The sequence below is a fragment of the Pogona vitticeps genome, chromosome 2, assembly GCF_051106095.1.
Source record: "Pogona vitticeps strain Pit_001003342236 chromosome 2, PviZW2.1, whole genome shotgun sequence".
NCBI lineage: Eukaryota > Metazoa > Chordata > Lepidosauria > Squamata > Agamidae > Pogona > Pogona vitticeps.
Window position 1 is genome coordinate 257,361,053 of NC_135784.1, and position 21,944 is coordinate 257,382,996.

The window sequence follows — 21,944 nt, forward strand, 5'->3', positions numbered from 1 at the left end:
TTACTTCTTGTACTTGCGATGTGTAAATAGCCCCTTAACAAGAAGTCCAACTTTATTGCTGGATGTGATGTTAAATGTTTTTTAAAGGTGGTATTCCAGAGATCAGGTGATTTGGAAAAAATATGTTCATTACATATCCTCAAAAATAATATTTGTAGTAATTCCTATTAGGCTAGTAGCTTAAAAGGTTGTTACAAAAACATTTAACTAGACAATCAGTTCCTGTGTGTCTTTTTATAAGGTCATGATTCCCATCTTATGATTCCCATTTTTTTCTCTTTATTTGATTTATTTTGTATTTTTCCCATTGCAAAATCATTTAATTAATTAATTGTTATAAATTTTTCTTGAACTTGTTATGTTTTATGTCATAAGCCGCCTAGAGTGGTCGAAATGACTAGATAGGCGGGGTATAAATATTATTATTATTATTATTATTATTATTATTATTATTATTATTATTATTATTATTATTATTATTATTATTATTATTATTATTATTCATCTTCATCATCATCATCAACCTTTTTTTCATTTTATAGAATAGAATAGAATAAAACTTTATTACAGTCTGAGACCAGCCACATTTTATAGAGCAATATGAGCTGCTGTTAAAAATGGAAAATGTCTATATTTCTAATGCTTTGTAGAATAAAAATTTCCCTCCTGATAGCTGCTTTGTGAAGAAGAACATAAAGTAACCTGCTTAAAAAAAAAGATGGGAAGAATTTGGTTTGTCAGACAAATTGTATTTCCATGGTGCCTGACAACAGACCATGCTGCTCCTATGATTAATTTATAATGGAAAACAGGGTATTCTGAAATGACCACAGGGCCTTGCATGAAATGTGAACAAGCTGGAACTATGATAAGCTAGCTATATCTGTATTTCAGTTTCCATCTGACATACCTGCCTGCTTGATTTTGAAAAATACTGCCATTTGTATGGGCTTAGCATTTGGTTTATACATTGTTCTTCTCTGGGACCATTTCATGTACCCCTAAATGAGCGCATATAGTTCAAGCATAGATGAGATATGCATTTAAAATAAACAACAACCCCTGGCTGGTTTGTCAGAATAAACTGCTGGAATATTTTCCTGCTTCACACACACTTTTTTCTACAAGCATATTAGACATGTTTTAGATACTCTCAGATATTATAATTGTAGTATAGATTTTTCTTCCATCTAATTCTGGATAAATATAATAGAATAGCGCTCTAATGCTGGAGGTATTCAAGAGAAAATTGGACAATCATCTGTCAGTTCTTGTTTGAATTGGAGTGCTGCATTGAGCAGGAGGTTGAATTGGATGACCTTATAGACCCCTTTCAACTCAGTTATTCTGTGATTCTATGACAATATCTTGTACTTACAATAAAAGCTGTGTTTGGACTACTTTTTGCCTCAGTTGGACAGATTAAATAAATTTTTAAAATGGTTATAACAAACATTTACACTATGAATATAATACTTTTTAGAAAAAGCAACATACCATTTTTTAAAAACTCTAATTTTGTAGTAGCTGGTGGGGGAGGTTCCATGAGTATAATCTCTTTTCAAAATCGTACTTCAGTTCCTACATCAGGAAGTAATGTTCATCCTTCCTTTACACGTTCACAGTGTGTATAAACTTGAAATGTTTGAGAGTGCTGTGACAATAGAATAGCCTACTAGGCATTAGTAGAACATGTGATCAGAAAATCAGTGATGTCTAACCATTAATTTGTTTAGTTGCTTTTTTTTGTTTTTGTGTGTGTTTTTTTGTTTGTTTGTTTTGCATTTGATTATAATTTGGGGACTGACTTAATCCTGTAGTAAATTCTGACAGTTCTAGTACAGAAATCTGTTTGGTCTTCCAAGAAGAGTACTCATTGGCTGAAATCTAGTAGTACGTCACAGCTAGAGAAACCTGCTGAATCAGTAGAATTTATGGAAGAGTTGGTTCACTAACTTCCTACTGATTCATTGTGCGTACACTACTGGATTTTATCCATTCTTATTTATTTTGCCAAAGTTGTTTTACAGATCTCAACCCTGTTGGTTAGAGAATACTGAGTAAATGACTTTTTTTTAAAACCCACTCCTATAAGGCTTCCAATCGCAACTGTATTGCTCTGCTTGTTGTCTTTGCTTCACCTACTCCGTTTTTCTTATCCTTTGTCACCCTGTGCTTTCAAATGATACTTTTGCAAGAAATAAATACTTTTCCTATATCTCTGCAGCATGGAAGATGGAGAGAGTGTTTCCTTTAAAAAAATCTTTTTTATCTTTATTCTAAAAGCATCTAAGAATACATATCAACTGGTTTGGCAGTTGTCAGTCGTTTGCTCAATGATTGGTAGTCATTTATATTTTTCAGAATTCCTTGTGCTTGATCATCAACCATGCACACCATTGTTGCACATCCCAGAGATGCACACACTCACACAGAGGTCTTGCCTGTTCTTCTTCCTCCCACCCCCGCCCACCCACTTCCCACTTGCTTTATCATACAGCAGTGGTTGTATGCTGTCCTTGCCCCTTTATACTTCTAAGCCACATATTTGAAATGGTGAAAAAACTATGGGTCTAGAAGGCCTTTTCAGGTGCCAGGGAAGATCCCAGTGGCCACTGTAGCAGGGGCATCCATTTTTAAAAGTACTGTATACATCTGTGAACTGGGAGTTTCCATAAAGGTCAACTTGTCAAACATTTAGTGATGTTGGGTGCAATAGTGTTCAACCCTACACTGGGACATGTTTCAGGGGTGTAAAGCAGAACGGTCACTTCCACTTTTGAACATATGTCCACATTCTGCAGAAATACAGTTGACCCCCTTTTTCTAACCAGTTTCCCTAGCAGTGGCTTAGCACGATGCCTTCATAGCCTCATAAGCCTTCTAATAATTTGAAACATAAAGTTGATATTTACTGTGGGTGGAAGTGTTCTGCATTGAATATTGTCTGTTTATATAGTGTTCCTTCAATCTTAAAAACTCAGTTTTGAAACCAGGATTAATCATAGTGTCCAATCAGATAGTCATTTGTCTACTAGCCGTTAGTGGAATCTATATAGGATACCTTCCTAAAAATGTGACTTTTACATTAATATGGGATTTTCATCTTGTTTTACTTCTTTTGTATTGAGGCCATATTATTTGTTCCACTCTTCTTGATGGTTACCTTTTCGTAGATCTAAAGCCGGGAACAATTCACAGCAATTATAGCAAGACAGTATCATGTTTTTGAGTAACACTTGTGTAGTTTATTGTAGACTATAGAAAATATGCTTGTATTTATGTGATACTCCATTTTACCTGTTGCACCCTAGCTTGTGCCTGTTCTGTGAATCCCACTTTTCTCCATCACTGCAATGACACTACAATGACCTGAAAGTGTTTAGAGGGAATGATCCGTGCACTTTATTCACAAGAAGCTAGTCATCACAATTATTTATCACAATTATTTATCATTTTTTGGAATGTTTTGTTGCTATGATGTCAATGATTTATATTGTTTTAATTGTATATGTTGTTGTTAGCCGCCCAGAGTGGTAGAATCTACTAGATGGGCGGGATATAAATCAAATAAATAAATAAGAATTTGGAGACCCATTAACAGAAAATCAGGTTTACTGTATATTTGATGAGACATTAATTGGAATCTGCTTTCCAGTGGTTCAGAGTCAAGTAAAGTTGTAATGCTGTGCCCCTTTACTAGATACCCTATGTTTGGTTATGCATCTTATGCCAATTTACTGAGAGTAAATCATTTAGGCATCTGGCTGTGGAGCCAGAGGTTGGGAGTTTGATTCCACACTGTTCCTCCTGGGAGAAAAGCCAACCTATGTTGCCTTTGGCAAAGGAATAGTAAATAACTTCTGAGGATTGGCTACCTAGAAAACCCTGGACAGGATTGTCATAAATTGACTTGATAACACACAACAAAATCCCTTCAAACTAAAAGGGAACTATTTTACAGGAGACATATATAAACGTTTGCTCAACGTAGCCCAAACCCTTGTAAGAAGATGAATTCTAGTCTACAGTGTGTGCCAAATTTTATTGTTCTACCAACAGGATTTCAAAAAATCTGCAAAGTTGACAGTCTTTATTAAAATGTGTAGAGCCAGTGATCAGTATGCCAGCCTCATTCTGATTTTAGTTCAATAAAATTCTAGAAATTGAAAACTTCAGCAATTCCAGGAGGCTAACTGGGGTTTTATTGTGCTGAATTATCAAAGTGGATGCAGAATATATTGCTTGGCTGTTCAGAAAGCTCATAATGGATCACAGCATACCTTTAGGTTTCAAGCCTGACACACCTCCTGATAAATAAGCTCATAGAAGAAAGGTTCATAGGGCAAAGCAATAAATGATTTTTCTCATAGTTGAACAGTCTCTGGTGTAACTTTTGTTCTGTTTCGGGTTTTTTTTATCATAGCAGTTCACCATAATAAAATACTTACAGCAGATGAAAAGGTGTTGCAGCATGCTTCTCCTTTTAAGATTTACAGTCCTATGTGGGCAGCCTGCAAAATTCACAATTTATGTTCCTGTAACATTAATTGAATTTACAGCCATGTCAGTGTCTGTAAGCACAGAATTGTGTTCTCAAAGAGCTCTTTCTCAGGTAGTGAGAGGTCATCAAACCCATACAGATATTTTACAGTGTTGAGAGGCATAACATACTGTATATCACAGCATCTATAATTTACACATGGTACCTTACTCTGAAGTTCCACTTTTTCATCTTTTTATTTTATTACTTTGGTACATTAATATTAAGTGATAACTTCCATGGCTGAATCTTACTTATTAAAAGATTTGTAATGTTATGTAACTTTATGTGATGAATAAAAACAGAGAAGGCATTCCTCCTAAAGTTTTGTCTCCTTAATCAAAAGTGATACTTCCTTTTTTTTTGAACCCAGCTCCTAAGATTTTGAAGGGCCCAAATAAGGCAGCAATGGCTACTTTCTCCTATGTATACTGATAGGGGATTATGTGATTTCACATGTAGCTAACCGTGAAAAAGTGAAATTGATAACTGCTCTGAAATCACTTGGAAGAAATAAATCAGGGGTAGATGGAATACCAGTAAAACTATTTCAAGCCATAGAGACTGAATCTGTTGAAATCCTAACAAGAATATGTCAGCCAATATGGAAAACAAAACAGTGGTCCACAGTCTGGCAGTGTTAAATATACATTCCAGTCATCAGGAGATGCCAAGGAATGCAGTAACTATTGAACCAATGTTTAATTTCCAGTGCAAGGAAAGTGATGTGCCAGATGCTGTAACAAAGCCGTTTTCATTATATGTGGAGCAAGAAATGCCTGACTGTTCAAGATGGGTTCTGGAAAGGAAGAGACACTCAAGATCATATTGCAAATATCTACAGGTTATGAGAACACACCAAAAAAATTCAGAAGATTACTCTATGCTTTATGGGCTACAGCAAAGCATTTGATTTGTGGATCATGAACAACTATGGGTTGTTTTGAAAGAAATTGGTGTGCCTCAGCAGTAGATTGTCCTGAGGCATAACTTGTTTTGTGGAGACGTTTTGTTCTTTGTCCCTTAAAATTGGCTCATTTTGTTTAAATTGGCTCCCTCAACATAACACTTTCTACTTTGAACTACATTTCAGTTGGTACTGTCTGGAAATTGCCCAGTAGGAGAATACTGTCCTAAAGCATAGATCTGACAAACTAAAGCAGCAACAAATTAAGTATTGTTTACTCACCCTTCAAGTACTGTAGACCAGCGGTTCTTCATCTTTTATTTACCACACACTCCCTTTAAATATCTTCTGTTGTCACAGACCACCAAGATTTAACTCAAGATTTAAAACCCTAAAGTGCACCAAATACTTATTTAAAGTTTCTCCTCAAGGGTCTTCAAATCTTCATTTTTAAGGTGATTGGAAGAAGCTTCCTTTTGCTCTGAACAGGATGCACCTTCATCAACATCATCAGTTCTTTTACGTTTCAAATTCAGCCAGTGATTCATTCTGAGACTTGGCATTGTTATGAAATTCACTGTGATAATATTGAAAAGTTATTTTACCTGACAATATCCAAATGGTTTTATTAGCAGTAATTGAAGAAACACAATCACAAAGTCCATTCGAACACTCAAACTGACACTAAGTGACTCTGACTCTCTCTTCCCAGTGCTTCTATCTGTGCAGTACCAAGAAATATCACATGCTTTCTCTCAGCATCATTCACTTGCATGTTTTCACTGTGTGCAGAAATAGCAAACATTTATATGCTCTCAAACAGATATTTTCATAACCGACATTTCCTTTTGTTTGTTTTTAATGGAGGCCGAGGCAATAGTTTAGAAAAGCCAAGTTTTACACAAACAAATAACTGAAATTAAGATTTCGTTCGTTCGTTCGTTCTTTCTTTCTTTCTTTCTTTCTTTCTTAACTGCAAAAGATCATAAAATCTCTTCAAGCCTTCACAGACCCCCTGTGAGGACATTGTGGCCATTTGGGGTCCATGGACCACAAATTAAGAACCTATGCAGTAGACTGTCTGGAATGAGGAAGCTTAATAATGAGTGATATATTTTTTCCAATGATAGAGGGCACTGAATCTGATTCATCATAGTACTGAACACAGTACAGTGGGGTCTCTACTTAAGAACGTCCCTACTTAAGAATAATCCAATTTAAGAACAGCTCCATTTGCTAAATTTTGCTTCTACTTGAGAACAGAAATCCAAGATAAGAACAGGAAAAAAAAATTTGCTGCTCTTTTTTTAACCTTAGATCATCTTAGGTTAAAAAAAAATCTCCCCCTAGTGGTAGAGTACGTATTAACTAGCTTTGGCTTCAATGTACGAACGCACCTCTACATAACAAAAAAACAGCCAGAACGGATTAATTGGTTTTCAGTCCATTCCTATGGGAAATTTTGCTTCAACTTAAGAATGTTTCAACTTAAGAACACCATTCCAAAACGGACTAAGTTCTTAAGTAGAGGTTCCACTGTAGTTTCTATGGACGGAAAAGAGCAGATACGGATTAAATGGTTTTCAATGCATTCCTATGGGAAATGCAGATTCAACATAAGAACTTTTCAACTTGAGAACCACCTTCCAATACGGATTAAGTTCTTAAGTAGAGACCCCATTGTATGAAGATAATTTGTTAAATCAAGAGTGGAGAATTCTTATTTAGAAATTGTAATCTTAATCAGAACGCCTACTTCCTCTGCTTCCCCACCCATTCAGAATTTAGGCAGATAATAGTGGAAAATGAATGCCATCACAGAGAGAAAATGGGAAATATTCTTACATATTTTGCTTTAGCAAATATCTGCTTGTACAAAAGATATCAATATCCTTGGTTTATTTTAATATTTATTGTGAGTTAGATTGTGATCAACATACCTTCTAATTTTCAGCCCGGCTGGGTGGGGCTCTGCCTCTCTTGCACACGGCTTCACCCCTGCATGCGCACAGGGTTCTGTCACAACTGGAACCAAAGGGGTTGAATGTGATTGTTACACAGAGGGAGACAGAGTCACTCATGCACAGCTTAGAGAGAACCTTGATTGGGACAATAACTTGCACTGTTTAAATGTGACAGCGCTCACTTTGAAAATGATGCAAAGCTGGGCAAAGCAAAAATGAGGTATTTGTAAGTTGCAGTGCCACATATTATACAAACTTGATTTAAATTCATCCTTGACTCACTGTTGAGGGACGTGGTGGCGCTGTGGGCTAAACCGCAGAAGCCTGTGCTGCAGGGTCAGAAGATCCGGCAGTCGTAAGATCGAATCCACGCAACGGAATGAGCACCCATCGCTTGTCCCAGCTCCCACCAACCTAGCGGTTCGAAAGCATGCAAATGCAAGTAGATAAATAGGGACCACCTCGGTGGGAAGGTAAACAGCATTCCGTGTCTAAATCACACTGGCCATGTGACCACGGAAAGATTGTCTTTGGACAAACGCTGGCTCTATGGCTTGAAGAGCGGGATGAGCGCCGCCCCCTAGAGTCGGACACGACTGGACAAAAAAAAATTGTCAAGGGGAACCTTTTTTTTAAAATCACTGTTACTATTAAAATATATCCTTTTAATAAAATAAGTTCTGATTTTCTTGTGTCAATTCCAGTAAGGAAACATCTCTCCTTTTTTGCAATTCACATGTAGAAGTTGAATCTGTACAATATATTGACTCAGTTCTGACAAGGAAACATAACAGCTTATTACAGTTTCTGAAACAAACCAAGAGTTGCAACACCCAAGAAAACATTACGCTGCATTATGCTAAATGTAGTTTGATGTGATATCTACGTTAAAATCAACTATAGGTTTGGGGAGGGGGCAATAGATATCAGATGTGCTCAGAAATTCTGCTGTAACAGATTTTGGATGCAACAGCATGTGGTGGTTATTGAGAATCAGGATGTGGAGGGCATAAAGGTTTACAAGCCTGAAGCATTTCCTTGATAGATAAGCCATTGTTAAACTGTGATGCCCAATTTGAGACATGATTGGGATGATTGAGGTTTGCCCATTTCTTTTACTGATCTTTCTCTTCTTTTAATAGCAGATGGACATAAAGAAGGGTAAAAGATGATGTTTTCCTAGGTGAAAGGGAAAGGAAAGCCTAAACTAACTTCATTTCGCATGGCTGGCACCTCTCAAAAAGTGGCCATCACCCTGTGATGAGGGATGTGGCTGGTAGGACATCTGTAATTTCTGAAGCAATTCCATCTCCAAAATACATTATGAATCAACATTTACGTACAGTGCTAGACAACTGATACTCACACCCTGATACTCAGAATTAACTTTCATCCATTGGTCTTAACACAGTTCAGCTTAGAAATATTATGGAAGCAAATTGAAGTTACATATTAATTTCAGCAAATCCTTGGATAGGGTGGAGTTTTTTGTTGAAGTTAAATAAGGAAGTAAAGATGCCTGTTCAGCCTTGTTCAGCTTGCTTGGAGCAGAGCCAAGGAAGTTTTTCCAGACAAGGGAAGGGAATATCAATGATATTATTGCTTGTGTACTACCATCCAAGCCAGTATATTTCCAGGGCTGTGCCTGGCAAATTCCATTTGTGAAAGAACAGAATATTGAAATATTGTGTGTACTTTTAAATGATTCTCTTTATTTTGCTGACACACTGAATCCTGCTCTAGAGTGATTCAGCAGTGCTTAGGATATAAACAAATACATTTCAAAATCCCAACTGCAGCCACATTGGCACTGCCTCTTTGTGATCTGCATCCTGCATTCTGAGATGTCCAAAGGATTAGTTTTCCTATGCAGCCTTGCCTAGCACAACAGCAGCGAAGGATGATTAGCACAGGTCAGTTTCATGGGGAAAATGTAAACCTCTGAATAGAATTCTCACATTTTAAAAGTTTCATAAAACAAAATTAGGCAGAATGAGTTATTTATCTTACTTTCTCTTCATTGGCTGTAAACAGAGTGCCTGTCTCCACTCCCTTCTCACACACTTTCAGAGCATACTTACTTGTGTTTGTTCACTCACTCACGTCTACCATCTTTTCACAACTTTCCCATTGTTTTTCTCTCAGAAGAGGTGAACAGGGAGGGGTGGGTTTCCCCCAAAGTAGCTTCCTCTTCAGAACTGGTCTGAATTCATTCCAACCAAATGAGAACTGGCGGGAGCTGAAGAGGAAGACAAATAGTGTATACATTAATGTGATTTAATCTGTGCTACCTCATTTCAGGTGTGGTCTACAAACTGACTTCAGTTTGTTAATCACAAGTGGAAAGAAAATGAAATAAAGATTCCTTACCCTCCAATACACATTCCACCACTAGATTTACAATACTTTGTCACTGTGGCTATGTGGGTCAGGTAAGTACGGTACCAATTAGAAAGCATGCTGTCAAGTGCAATTTAGTTTCAGATAATAAAGATGCAGCGTCTTTATTTGGCATTGCAAAGTAAGGTCTCTGTGAAAATTTTTGTTTAATTCACTCTTCTACCTTTCTACCAATTTATCTACTCCATCTTGAAACATCTTCAAACATCAGGAATGTCTTATGAACAGAATATTTAGAATTCCATAGGACAGGCAGTTGATCTTTTGGGGGGGGGGCTGGCATTTGGTTAGCCTGTAAACTCTAGCATAGCATGTCAATCTTGCAGAAGAAAACTGATTTCCGGCTGTCTAGATGTAGAGTGTTTTGAAAGAGTTTTCTGATTGAGAAATCTCTTTAGAGCAGCTTGAGTCCATTATATTTATCACAGCTGTAAAAAAATTGAATGGCTTCTTCCAAGGATTGATGTAATCTTGAAAACCTGTTCTGTAGGGAAAGTAAATTAACATAGACTGTTTTGCTGCATATCCATTTGTGCCTAATTCTCACTGTGCTGTTGGTAGCTACAGTGTTTCCAGAGGAACAGGAGCAAGAAGCTGGCTGTTCAGCACAGCCATTGACTTGAGGCTGCAGCGTGATCTATTTGTGATGTCAAAATTTCTTTCCAGGTCAGTGTGATTACTCTTGAGTTGTTTATTTTTTAAAGGAGGAGACTTGAGAGGAGGTTTTTCCAGGTGTTCCTTATTCCCTTTTCATTTTACTTATAGTGTAATTGGATCAGAGCAAAATAGCTCAGCATGTCTTTAAGAGAGAAATCCGTTTCTAAGTGTGGTGTTATTGCAACTACGGATTAGTACCTGGAAATTGGTTTTGTCTTCTCAACTCATACCTTCCTACTCTGAAGAATGGGAATAAATAACTTAACTAACTCTTTGGAAAAAGCTTATCCTTTACACTTAGACAAGCTGGGCAGCTCAGCAACTTGGGTACCTGGCTGTGGAACTAGATTCATTTCCCCACTGTAAATCCCAGGAGAAGAGCCAGGCTGTGTAGCCTCGGATAAGCTGCACAGTCTCAAAGCACCTCCAAAAGGAGGGAGTTGAAACCACTTCTGATTATAGCTGAAAAATTCTGAAAAGGTTTGCCACAAGTTGGAATTGACTTGACAGCACATAATTATTGAGGAAGAAATTGTGTGTGATGGTAATGTTCTTGAAATGAGGGGACTGTGGCCCAACCTACTGCTGCTCTAGGGCCCTCATATTCTTTTTGAGGGAGTAATGATGTTCTGCAGTAAACTTTCCAGCTCCTCGCCTATGCAGTGCATAAAATCCTATCTCTGTAGTTTCAAATTATTGTTACTAGAATATTTGCATTTGAGATAAACTTGTTTCCTAGGTCCTTTTATCCATCCATGAAGACTACTTACCTCTTTGAAGCAAAACTGGAAATTCTCAGGGTTTTACTTCCGCTTATTGTATATTGTTGTTATTTTTATTGCTTTATGTATACGTTGTTGTATATTGCACGTTTGGAAGCCGCCTAGAGTGGTCATATCGACCAGATAGGCGGGATATAAAACAAACAAACAAACAAACACATAACATTCCTGAAGTGTGTTTTAACAGAAAATATATGGACTATATAGAATTTAACTATTATAACAATACTGTAAATGTTTTATCACGGTCATTGACCAGCAAAAGTAAGGAAAAATCAATCTAAAAGCACTAAAAACATTATGTACATATATATAACACTACATTCATACATCTTATTAGATATCTCCTGCCTCCCTATCATAGGCCTTATCTATGGGCTATTGCAGCTTTCATAGAATGACAGAATTGTTACTTTGAATCTCATAGAGCCCATGTGATCATTAAGGCCTCTACATGTATACAACAATTTAGATACTATAGCTGCGCTTTGGGTGGAACCTTTCCTTCATGAATTTTGATTGCAACAGCACAGAATTTAGCTACTTTTGTCAGCATATCTGAATTTTGGTTTAGCCCAGTATATCTGCAAGGGCATCGCCCTGTCAGCAAAAGCAGTGTGCAATGTGCCTCTGATCGTCCAGGAAATGCCTTTATGTAAGAGTTAACAAGGACGTCTTGAATGCCAGAATAAAAAACCCAATGAAGTAACACATGGGAGATAGTTTCGATCTCACCAGAGTTACAGGGGCATATACGCTGAGTGTAAGGGCTGTTGTTATACTTTCCTTTCTGGACTGCTGACGGAAGTGCATTTAAGTGGGCCAGAGTAAGAGCTTTGTGTTGTTTAGATGTTAAGGGTAAGTAGAGATATTTAGCTGGTTTGGGTGGGAGCAGTGCATAGTCAAGTATAAGCCTATTTCTGATAGTACCAAGGTCCTGCTGCCTTTCTGTCTCAATAATACACTGCCTAAGATTACTCTTAGCCTTAACGTATCCCATTTGTTTTATACATTCTACTGAATAGCTGTATCTGTTGATTTTATGGTATATTGCTGTCTTCCAAGGTGACTGATGGTTATCCTGTAATACCAGTGAAGTCAGTCCAATTGGTTGAAAGGTTAGTTTTAGCCAAAAGTTAAAAATAGCCAGTCAAGCTTTGGATTCAACCTTCAGGTAGCCCACTTCAAGCCTAAGGGCTGAATTGGATACCCCTCTTGGAACTTGTAAGATAGCTCTCACAAATTTAGATTGAACTACTTATAACTAGATAAATGACGAATGGGGGCCCATTTGTGCCCCATACAAGAGTTGACTAAGGGATTTGGCCTGAAACAATTAAATCAAAAGCTGGTCTGAGATCAATAAAGGCAGCAAATAGGGACCCTCGGGATTTCTTAGAGTACTTAGCTACTAGGTGCCTTAAAATAAGGGCATGATCCTGGGTAGATCTGTCAGATCTAAATCCAGCTTGTTCATCTGCCAAAACACTCTTAGAGTCCATCCAGTCTATCAATTTCCAAGATAAATGTCTAGACTCTAGCATAAAGCTTACTAATTGTGGGTTGTAAAATCATTGGCCTATAATTAGCTGGATTGTCTTTCTTACCTTTTTTTATAAATGGGGATAATAATAGCTGTGCCCCATTCTGATGGCATGTGAGCATTTTGGTCTATATAAGTGAAAAGGTTTGCCAGAATTGGGGTCCACCATTCACAGTTGTTCTTAATGAGTTCGGGAGGAATATCATCACAGCCCAGGGCCTTGCCAATTTTCAATTGTTTCACAAGGTCATTTATTTCGGAGATTGATACAGGGTGCCATTCTGGTAGATTCATATATAAACGACTCACATGAAAGGAGGGATTGTTTCTTTTGGCATAAAGCTCATGGAAGTGGGCTTCCTACACTCAAGTATTAATATAACAGTCCATCCTAACTGAAAGATTATTGGTAGTTAATGTTATGGATTCCCAAAACGATTTCATATCTTTCCCCCTGACTGCTTTGATGAGTTTTTCCCATTCTATCTGTTGAGCTCTCCTTTTTTAAAAAAAATTAATTTCTTATAGCCTTTCTTAAGTTGCAGCAGTTCCTTTGATGATGGATTTTTATTTTCATTTTATTTAAATTTTGATATTACCATTTTTTTGCATCAATACACTCCTTATCTGAGCCTCGTGGCACAGTGGTTAAACCGCTGTACTGCAGCCAAAACTGTGCTCACGACCTGGGGTTCAATCCCAGGTAGCGGCTCAAGGTTGACTCAGCCTTCTATCCTTCCGAGGTTGGTAAAATGAGTACCCAGCTTGCTGGGGGGCAATGTGTAGCCTGCATAATTAACTTGTAAACTGCTCAAAGAATGCTTGAAGCACTATGGGGTGGTACATAAGCAGCACACTTTGTTTTATCAAACCAGTTATACCACCTGCGCTTGATAGTATGGGTTTTTGTTGAGTTGTTTGAACCAACTAAACCTACTAGTTTATTTTTTAGTGTTTCATACAGCACAATTATGTTGCTACTTTGGCTTGCTTTGAGAAAGGTGGAATGGATCTCAGAGAACTGATTGTTATTAAGATGATTAGTAAAATAAATTGAGGCTTTTCCTGACCATTTGATCCCGGAATTGGTTAGTATCATCTAACCAATTCCAGGATAGGGATTAGTTAGGATTCATAGGCAAGGCCTTCTCAATATGAGCATGGTGTTCTTGTAACTTCAGGTACAATTTTAATGGCACGTGATCACTATCAATCCTGCTGTCGATCACCAGATTGATGACAGTATTCAATATGTTATGGCTGACAATCATGTACAGTGGACCCTCGACTTACGGAATTAATTTGTATTGGAACGGTGGCCGCAGGTCGAAAAGTCCGTAGGTCTAGGGTCCATTTCCCATAGGAATGCATTGAAAACCCATTAATCTGTAACTGGCCAGAAAAAAATACCCCCCACCAATAAAAGAAAAGAAATGCAAAAAGCAGCACCTTACCAGTCCAAAGGGGTCCCTCGCCACTGCCGAAGCCCTCCAAGGGTGTCCTCACGGCTGCCAGAGGCCTCATGGGGGTCCCCAGCTGCTGCCATTGCCACTGCCGAAGCCCTCCGAGGGCTTCGCCGCCGCCATGGGAGGCCTCTCATAGGTTGCCCACTGCTGTCACCACTGGCTTTCCCAAGGTACACCAGGCCTACCAGGGGAGGGCTTCCCCCAGTAGGCCCGGTCTACTCCCTAGGAAAGCCTGGTAGACTGGGCCTACCAGGGAAGGGCTCTGGAGGCACGATCAGCGGTGAGGGGGGCCTCCGGAGGCCTTCCAGGGCTTCTCCACCACCATGGGAGGCATCTTGGAGGTCCCCCTTGCTGCCGGTCGTGCCTCTGAAGCATCGGCGGCCTACGGACCGGAAGGAGGAGGCAGGGAAAGCGCCAAATTTGAATTTGCCACTTTCCCCTTTTGGTCTGTAGGTCGCTTCTCCGGCCGCAAGTCAAAGTGAAATTTTGCGGCTGGAGAAGTTCTTAACTTGAAAAGTCAGCAGGTGGAGCCCTCCATAACTTGAAGGTCCACTGTAATCTATGGTACTCATCCTCATTCCCGACCAGAAAGAGAATTCCTCTGGTATGTCACCTGTAGTGCTTCCATTTAATATATGTAGGTCAAGCCGATAAACTAGCTGTGCCAAGTTAAGACCTGCATAATTGCTGATGGTATCTTTAAAGAGGTGCCTAGTGACTATGGGGAAGTGTAGTCCATCGGGGGGGGCATAAATTATAAGCAGCATAAAGAGCCAATTCATATGTACCCAATCTGGCATTAAAATCACCCCCAATTATCATTTGGTCATCATTAGTTAACAAAAGTTTTTGAATATATGATTCAAGGTTTTGGTGAATCTGTTCGATATGGGTGTTCTGTCTCTGTGGTGGTAAATATACATTGATGAACACTATTGCACAGTAATTAAATATGACCCTCCCTGCTGCAGCATATTGATCAAGGGAGGGAAGTTTGTTCATTGTAATATGGAACTTAGTTGAAACCAATATAAGAAGTTTGCCCTTAGCTCTGCCCGTCTTTTCACTGGGAGTGGCACTTATTTGATGGGCAGAGTAACCATTTACTTCAATTTCCCCTAGTGCCCAAGTCTCTTGCTGCGGTAAGATATCAAATCTAGAAAGATACTTGATAAAGGAATTGTCATTACTCTTTGCATTCCATCCTGCTATATTCCATGATAGAACAGAGATTATGTCATTTATAGTTTTCTGTCAGTCCATAAGATCAGGAGATGGGGGGGATCCTAAGTGTTAAGATTAAGAGGCATAGCCTTGTTGGTTGTACAAAGGTGATGCATGTCTGCAGATTGAATTGTATTGTGTTGCAGTAGAGTAGGTTGAGATACAGTTTTTAAGTGGCTAAGATGGATAGTTGTGACCTTCTCCAGAGTGACTAATGTTCAAGGTTCAGAATCAAGTGATTCTCGTGAACTACCCTGTTTCCCTGAAAATAAGAACTAACCTGAAAAGAAGCCCTAGTATGCTTTTTCATGATGCTCGTAATATAAGCCCTACCCCAAAAACAAACCCTAGTTGAGTGAAACCCCATCCTCCACCATTGTGCAGCAACCAGATGATGACATGTCTGTATTTGAATAAATGTAGATTGTTGTACATGAAAAACAATAAAACAACCCCTGAAAATAAGCCCTAATGCATTTTTGGAGGGAAAATTAATGTAAGACCCTGTCTTATTTTCAGGGAAACATGGTAGCCCCATACATGAGATGACCTTCACTGTTTTCAGTTTCTTCACTATCTAAGGAAATCGGAATTGGAATATCCTGATGAGGTACCATCTGGTGCTTAGGATCTCCTTTAGGTTCTTGTATCAAGCTGATATCATTACTTGCTGATACATAAAGGTTAAGGGGTGCAGCTTTGGCTTGTAAGCCCGAGTCATCCATTATTAGGTAACTTCTCAGTGATACGGTCTTATTACATACGCAAGCAACACTAGTTTTGACTTCCTCCCATTTGTTGTTAAGGTCAATCAAGGGAGCTTGAGTTTCTTCTCTATTACAAAGAGAAGACCTGTGATCAGATAAGGGGGAGATTGTTAAGTTCTTTGCCTGTACCCTTATTGATTTCCCAGCATTAGAATCAGATCTAAAGTTGGAATCTTCTGTGGTTACTCTTTGAGGATTGCTCCCAGGGATCAAAGAAATGGGCCTGCTCAGTAAGGGGGGCAAAGCTGTTGGTTCAGAAAAACTCTTGAGGAAGTAATCTTAAATTTGCCCAGATAGATTCTCATTTTTAGGAGAATGAGAGGGATCACAGCATGTTCAAAGGTGAGACAAACTCTTTTATGACCATACTTGTGCGTGAGCCATCGAATATTCTTGAGATCTATCTTCTGCGCTTCTATATTTAACAGTTGGCTCAAGGAGATCATCATTGAACTGTGTGTCTCCCATCTCTTTCTGTTGATGTTAATATCACCTGAGTACTCTGAAAAGATATTTGAGGAGTTTGTCTCCCTGTTCAGTTGGGAAGCCAATTGTTGTGGAGCCGGTGGTTGTATGCTGTCTTTACTGCTAAATCTACCAACCGCCCTTTCTTTGAAACCCCTGGTTTGTGTATTATCCATTGATTGAAGAAGGGTCTCTGCAAGTTTCCCCATGGCACTTTCAGCTGAGTTAATTTGATTGCAGACCCATTGGAAGTTTTCAAAGATGGCTATTACTGTTTGAGCTGTTAGGATACATTGTTCGGCTGGAAAGTTGGGATGGTTTCTTTCAGAGGGGAAATGTACTTTCTTTGGGGTGTTACTGGCCAAATCTGGGTTCAGGTTAGGCCAATTCTGGGTTCAGGTTTTCCAGCAAGGACCACAGGCTGAGACACAAGGCAGCTGAACAATAAGCCAATTTTATTGAAATACAAAAGTTCAGCTGGGCCTCCCATCTTAAAAGCAGAGGGAGACCCAGAACAAAGAGTAAATAATATTTTATAATGGTTACAGACAAAGAGCCATAAAAGTACTACCTTGCTATTGGTCATCTGTACCCCAACTTTTAGATCTCCGCCCTGATTGGACTTCAGATGTTTCTGCAGTTGGCCTATTGGTTAAAAGAAAATATCCATTTTATGCCCTGATGTTTCTTTAACCTGTGCCCAAGATGTTCCCAGAAAGTCTGGGAACAATCCCCCCTTATCTATTGATATGTTTATGTATGTTCTTCCTGAGTCTAGGTGTGCCCTTCAAGGAAGGGCAATTCAATAGTATCTGTTATCTCCGACCTTCCTGCCCTTTTGCATTCCAATGTCCTAGCCAGCCATCTGGCCATACTCCTGATGTAGGAGAAACGGTCTCATTGTTTATTTAGATGGCCCATGGATGGGCCGTAAACTCCCATTGGGTATGGCCATCTCTGTAGGCCTGAATGGTCTTTGCTGTTCCCTGGTCTAAGGGGCAGGATCAGAATACTGTACCATTTGGAGAATGTATAAAAATGTATACAGCATTAAAGAAGTATAAGATAAAATACAAAATAAGATTATAAAATATAATTGAGATAAAGTGTATAAAACCATAACTGGTACTGTACATCCAGAGCGTTGTGGTATAGATAGAGTGGATGCAATATTGTTACAGCTACATTGTGAATAAGATGTTAGTACATAAGAGAGATTCTCAAGTTTATTGATACAGTTGATAGTAATAACTCTATTAAAATACAGTATCATTATCTCCCCCTATCACGGGTAGGGGGGTGCAATGGGTAGAAATTGCAGATAAATCACAAGCGCCCGGTGGGGACGTAGGATTTCATTTCTCAACGAAGCAAATCTGTTGTTAGTGATAATGCTGGAAGCTATAGGTAATGTAGTAAGATTACTCACAGGGCAGTTGGATGTTACAAACTCATCAATCTTCAGTTGTTTCACCAGCCTTGCAAGGGGCTACTCTGGGCTGGATCTGCAGTGTTTAACCCCCCCCCCCATACAGTTCAGCCTTTTCTTTTCAACAACTAACTACCAAAAGAAATCCAACTCAGAGCTAAAAGTGTAGCAAAAACTCCTTGCTGCAATTAATCTTGAACGAAAGAGTGGGAACAACTAAGCCAGAGATAACAGTGTTTTGTTTACTTAACAGCAGCTTCAAGGTTTGTAAATAAGCACCTTAAACTCCCAACAACTAGATACTTTGACTCTGGAGAATTATGTCTGTTGGCAGTGCTATGAAGTTAACTAATATCAAGATAGAACAAAGTCTGCCACCATACTGTGGCTGCAAATGCACCCAGCTGGAAATTTTAAGTATTAAAAATGTTTATAATTGAACAGCACCTAAGAGGAAATCTTATTCTTGCATATCTCTTTTCCACTGTATGCTGTAAAAAACATACATAATGTTCTTTGCTCTTCGATGTTTTATGTTTCTTTACTACCTCCTGAAGTACCGTATTTTTTGCTCCATAAGATGCACTTTTCTCCCGCAAATAGTGGGGGAGAAAGTATGTGCATCTTATGGAAACAAATACAGTAAAAAAGGGGTTCAACCACCACCATCCAGAAGCCTCCCAGTGCCATGCTGGGAGGCCTCTGAACTAGCACCAGAGACTGCTTGCTGTTTGGACCTCACTATTCTGCACTACTGGCTTTCTAGGATCTGCTTCCTAGAGCCCACCTGGAAAACCAGCAAGGCCAACAGGCCTATGGCAGCAGGCAGTGAAAACAGCCAAAGAGTGATTCTAGATAAACCAGAGGAAACCATAAACACAGTCCCCCACTTAGGCAGCTGATTTTCCCATATTTGGGGAAATCACAGGGGCCAGCACATCCAAAGTACAATAGATGAGCCTCACCCTGGAAAAACCACTTTGATGATCATGGTATCTCCCCTGCCAGGTATGAGTTGGAATGGCCTCTGAACCTCCTGCCCCTTTCTGTGCCCTGTCCCCCAAAGGCATGGTTTATCCCCTGGCAGCACCTCCTGATTAGAGCAGGGCTGCACAGCCCCAGTCCCGGAAGAGGCCAGAGCTACTCATTGTTTTGGAGTGCCCCACAGGACCTCCATCAGGAGCTGGATGTTCCTGCCACAATCCTCCAGTGCACAGATATTAGCATACTTAATATGCGGGGAAGGCAGGGAAAGCGGGGAAATTCAAACTTTCAGTTAGTGAAGAGGCTGCTTGTCTGCTTCCTTTCTAGTCCAAGCACTTAGAGAGCTGGGAGAGAGACCTGGGACTGCCTGGTATTGTCGTTTTAAAATGTAAAATTTAGTTTAAAAGCTGTTTGTTTGGGGTTAGTGCTTGGGTGAAAAGGTGTTCCGTTTGAGTTGAAACCTGCTTGTGTAGAAACATGCATACTTGCTTTAAAAGCTGCCTAGGAAATGTTCAGACCAGCGCCGATCAGCTGTTAGGTGGGGAGAGGGGAGGGGAAAGGAGCAGGAGCGGAGAAGAACACAAAATGGCTGCCGACTGCTGTCTGCCTGCTGACTTTTAGCTGTGGGGCTCTTTTTTTGGCTGTTCTGGGGTCTACCAAGGCACTGTGAAGAGCAAGGCTCAGTCTACAGTACCTGGTAAGTGACTTTCTTTTAAGTTTTTAAAAGTTTCTGACCTTTCCCCCCCCCCCATAAAAATGCATTAATTAATTTTCAATGCATTTCTATGGGAAATTTGGATTCAACTTGCAAACTTTTCAACTAGTTCTGGGCATCTAATAGAGAATGTATTTCCAAAGGGTGTTGCAGCAAGGAAACTGTGCCTCGTGACTTATAACTGGATTACAGTACCTGCTTCCTGATTTCAGCTACTATAGTTTGTATTCAGTTTTTTTGGCTCGTCAAGAACATTGTTCATGGTTAACCTGTTTTGCCTTGCATGCTATAAACGTTCAATTATGTCAGAAAATGGAGATTTGGTCTTATGCTGAGCATGTGCTACTGCTGGTGAATGGGATCAGGTTAAGCTTTGTGTTGTTGTTCTTTTGCATAACCTAAAGAAAATAAGGAAAACCAGCTGTTAAATAGTTTAATTCCACTATTTATCCTCCACGCAACTAAAAGGGACCTCTCAATGCAGTGCCAAATCAGACAAACAATTTCTAACTTAATATAGGCTTGAGATGTAGCTGGGCAGAGTTGCACAACAATCTCATCTGTCATTGAGACATTTCTATAAACATGGGGACGAGGTGGAGGAAAGGAAATGTAAAATATAGGTAGAGGGGTATAGGTCTTATCACTGGCTGATAATGGTCTATATTAATGCCACTGTTGACTGCTGTTCACTTTACATGGTTCAAATATTATTCTGTTATAGTTTATTAAATATTTTATTACACTATTTGCTTCAGAATATATTTTCCCTATGTTCCTCCTCTAAAAATTAGGTGCATCTTAAGCTCAGGTGCGTCTTATGGAGCAAAAAATATGGTAATTCCAGCTAAACACAGGGAAAAGAGAGAGAGAGAGATTGATCCAGAGAAACTTACATTCTAATTTTTGACATGAGAGTAGATGACAAAGAAAGAAAGGGAAGGAGGAAAGAGTAACAAGGGAGTTATGTGAGTGAATGATGTTGGAGCCATCTTTTGCTATGAATGGACTATTGGATGGAGTTGTTCGCCATGGCATCATCAGCATTGCTGTGCGTGGATAATTTTTTTTCTCAAATTCACAGTTCCAAGACTCTAGGCATTTTTTATTTAAGATGGAGAGGAAGAAGAACTGTCAGGCCTTATGGTTGTCCCCACCCCACCCCCAAAGTCTCAATTCCCAACTCTCCATTGCAAAGTTGAATTATGAAACTAGCATAAACATAATCATTTGGATATATTCATATTTAATTTGTCCCATTTATTTTTAAAATCGTGGAACTAGATTTCCTAGCCAAAGTAATTTGTTTTATGTTTACCAGCAAAATGCAATAATTAAACAAAAGGGAGCACCATCAATGTGCAGGGATTGGTGTTCTCTCCAGTGAACCTTTGTCAAGATTTAGTGTGTTTCAAAATGTGTTTAAGGTGCATATCAGATATTTAGCATTGGTGCTAGCTTTGTGTTAATGTGCTTCCTAATCCTTTTGCATATTGCCTTAATATATAGTTTGTCTAGATGGAGAGGTACTACACATAATTTCATATTGCAAAAGAAAAACATATGGAACAACAGAGTTAGTGGCTGGCATGCATCTGATATAACAACTTCAATTTATTGCGCTCCTAGCATTGAGAATATTTCTATAGAGGTGACATGGGTGCTTTTACCTTTTATCCTACATTTCTCAAAATACTAGCTTTATGAGGGCTTGAAGAAAAAAACCTGTAAGTCACTAGCAACGTAATGATACCATTTCCCCTAATAATTCTTGCTCTTTCTGAAATGGTGGCTTAAAAGAGACAATTGGTTGTAGCATTCTGTGCTTCAGAGATCCTATCTTAGGGCATTCTAAGTTGCCATGCTACCAATTCTAGGAGATGGCTTCCCTTTTATCTAAGTGTTGTCTGTGGATTTTCTGAAATGGAGTTTGATTACCTTCATTTCATCACTTGGGTCATAAAAACAAGCCTATGTAGAGCTTTAAAAAAAGAGAGTGAGTACAAGATTGAGAGAGAAAGTGGCTGAGACTGTTAATGTATAGATCAATCACTTTAAAGTAATGTGTCTGTTTCCAATAGAGCTATCATTTGGGTGG

General features: G+C 39.0%; 1 protein-coding gene and 1 pseudogene across 4 annotated transcripts in view; one reads left to right on the forward strand and one right to left on the reverse strand.

The window, feature by feature from the left end:
* MCC (MCC regulator of Wnt signaling pathway) overlaps positions 1–21,944 on the forward strand; it is a 320,126-nt gene that overhangs the window by 181,938 nt on the left and 116,244 nt on the right. The gene's annotated exons all lie outside the window — the stretch shown is intronic.
* On the reverse strand, positions 19,009–19,163 carry LOC140705070 (U1 spliceosomal RNA; annotated as a pseudogene).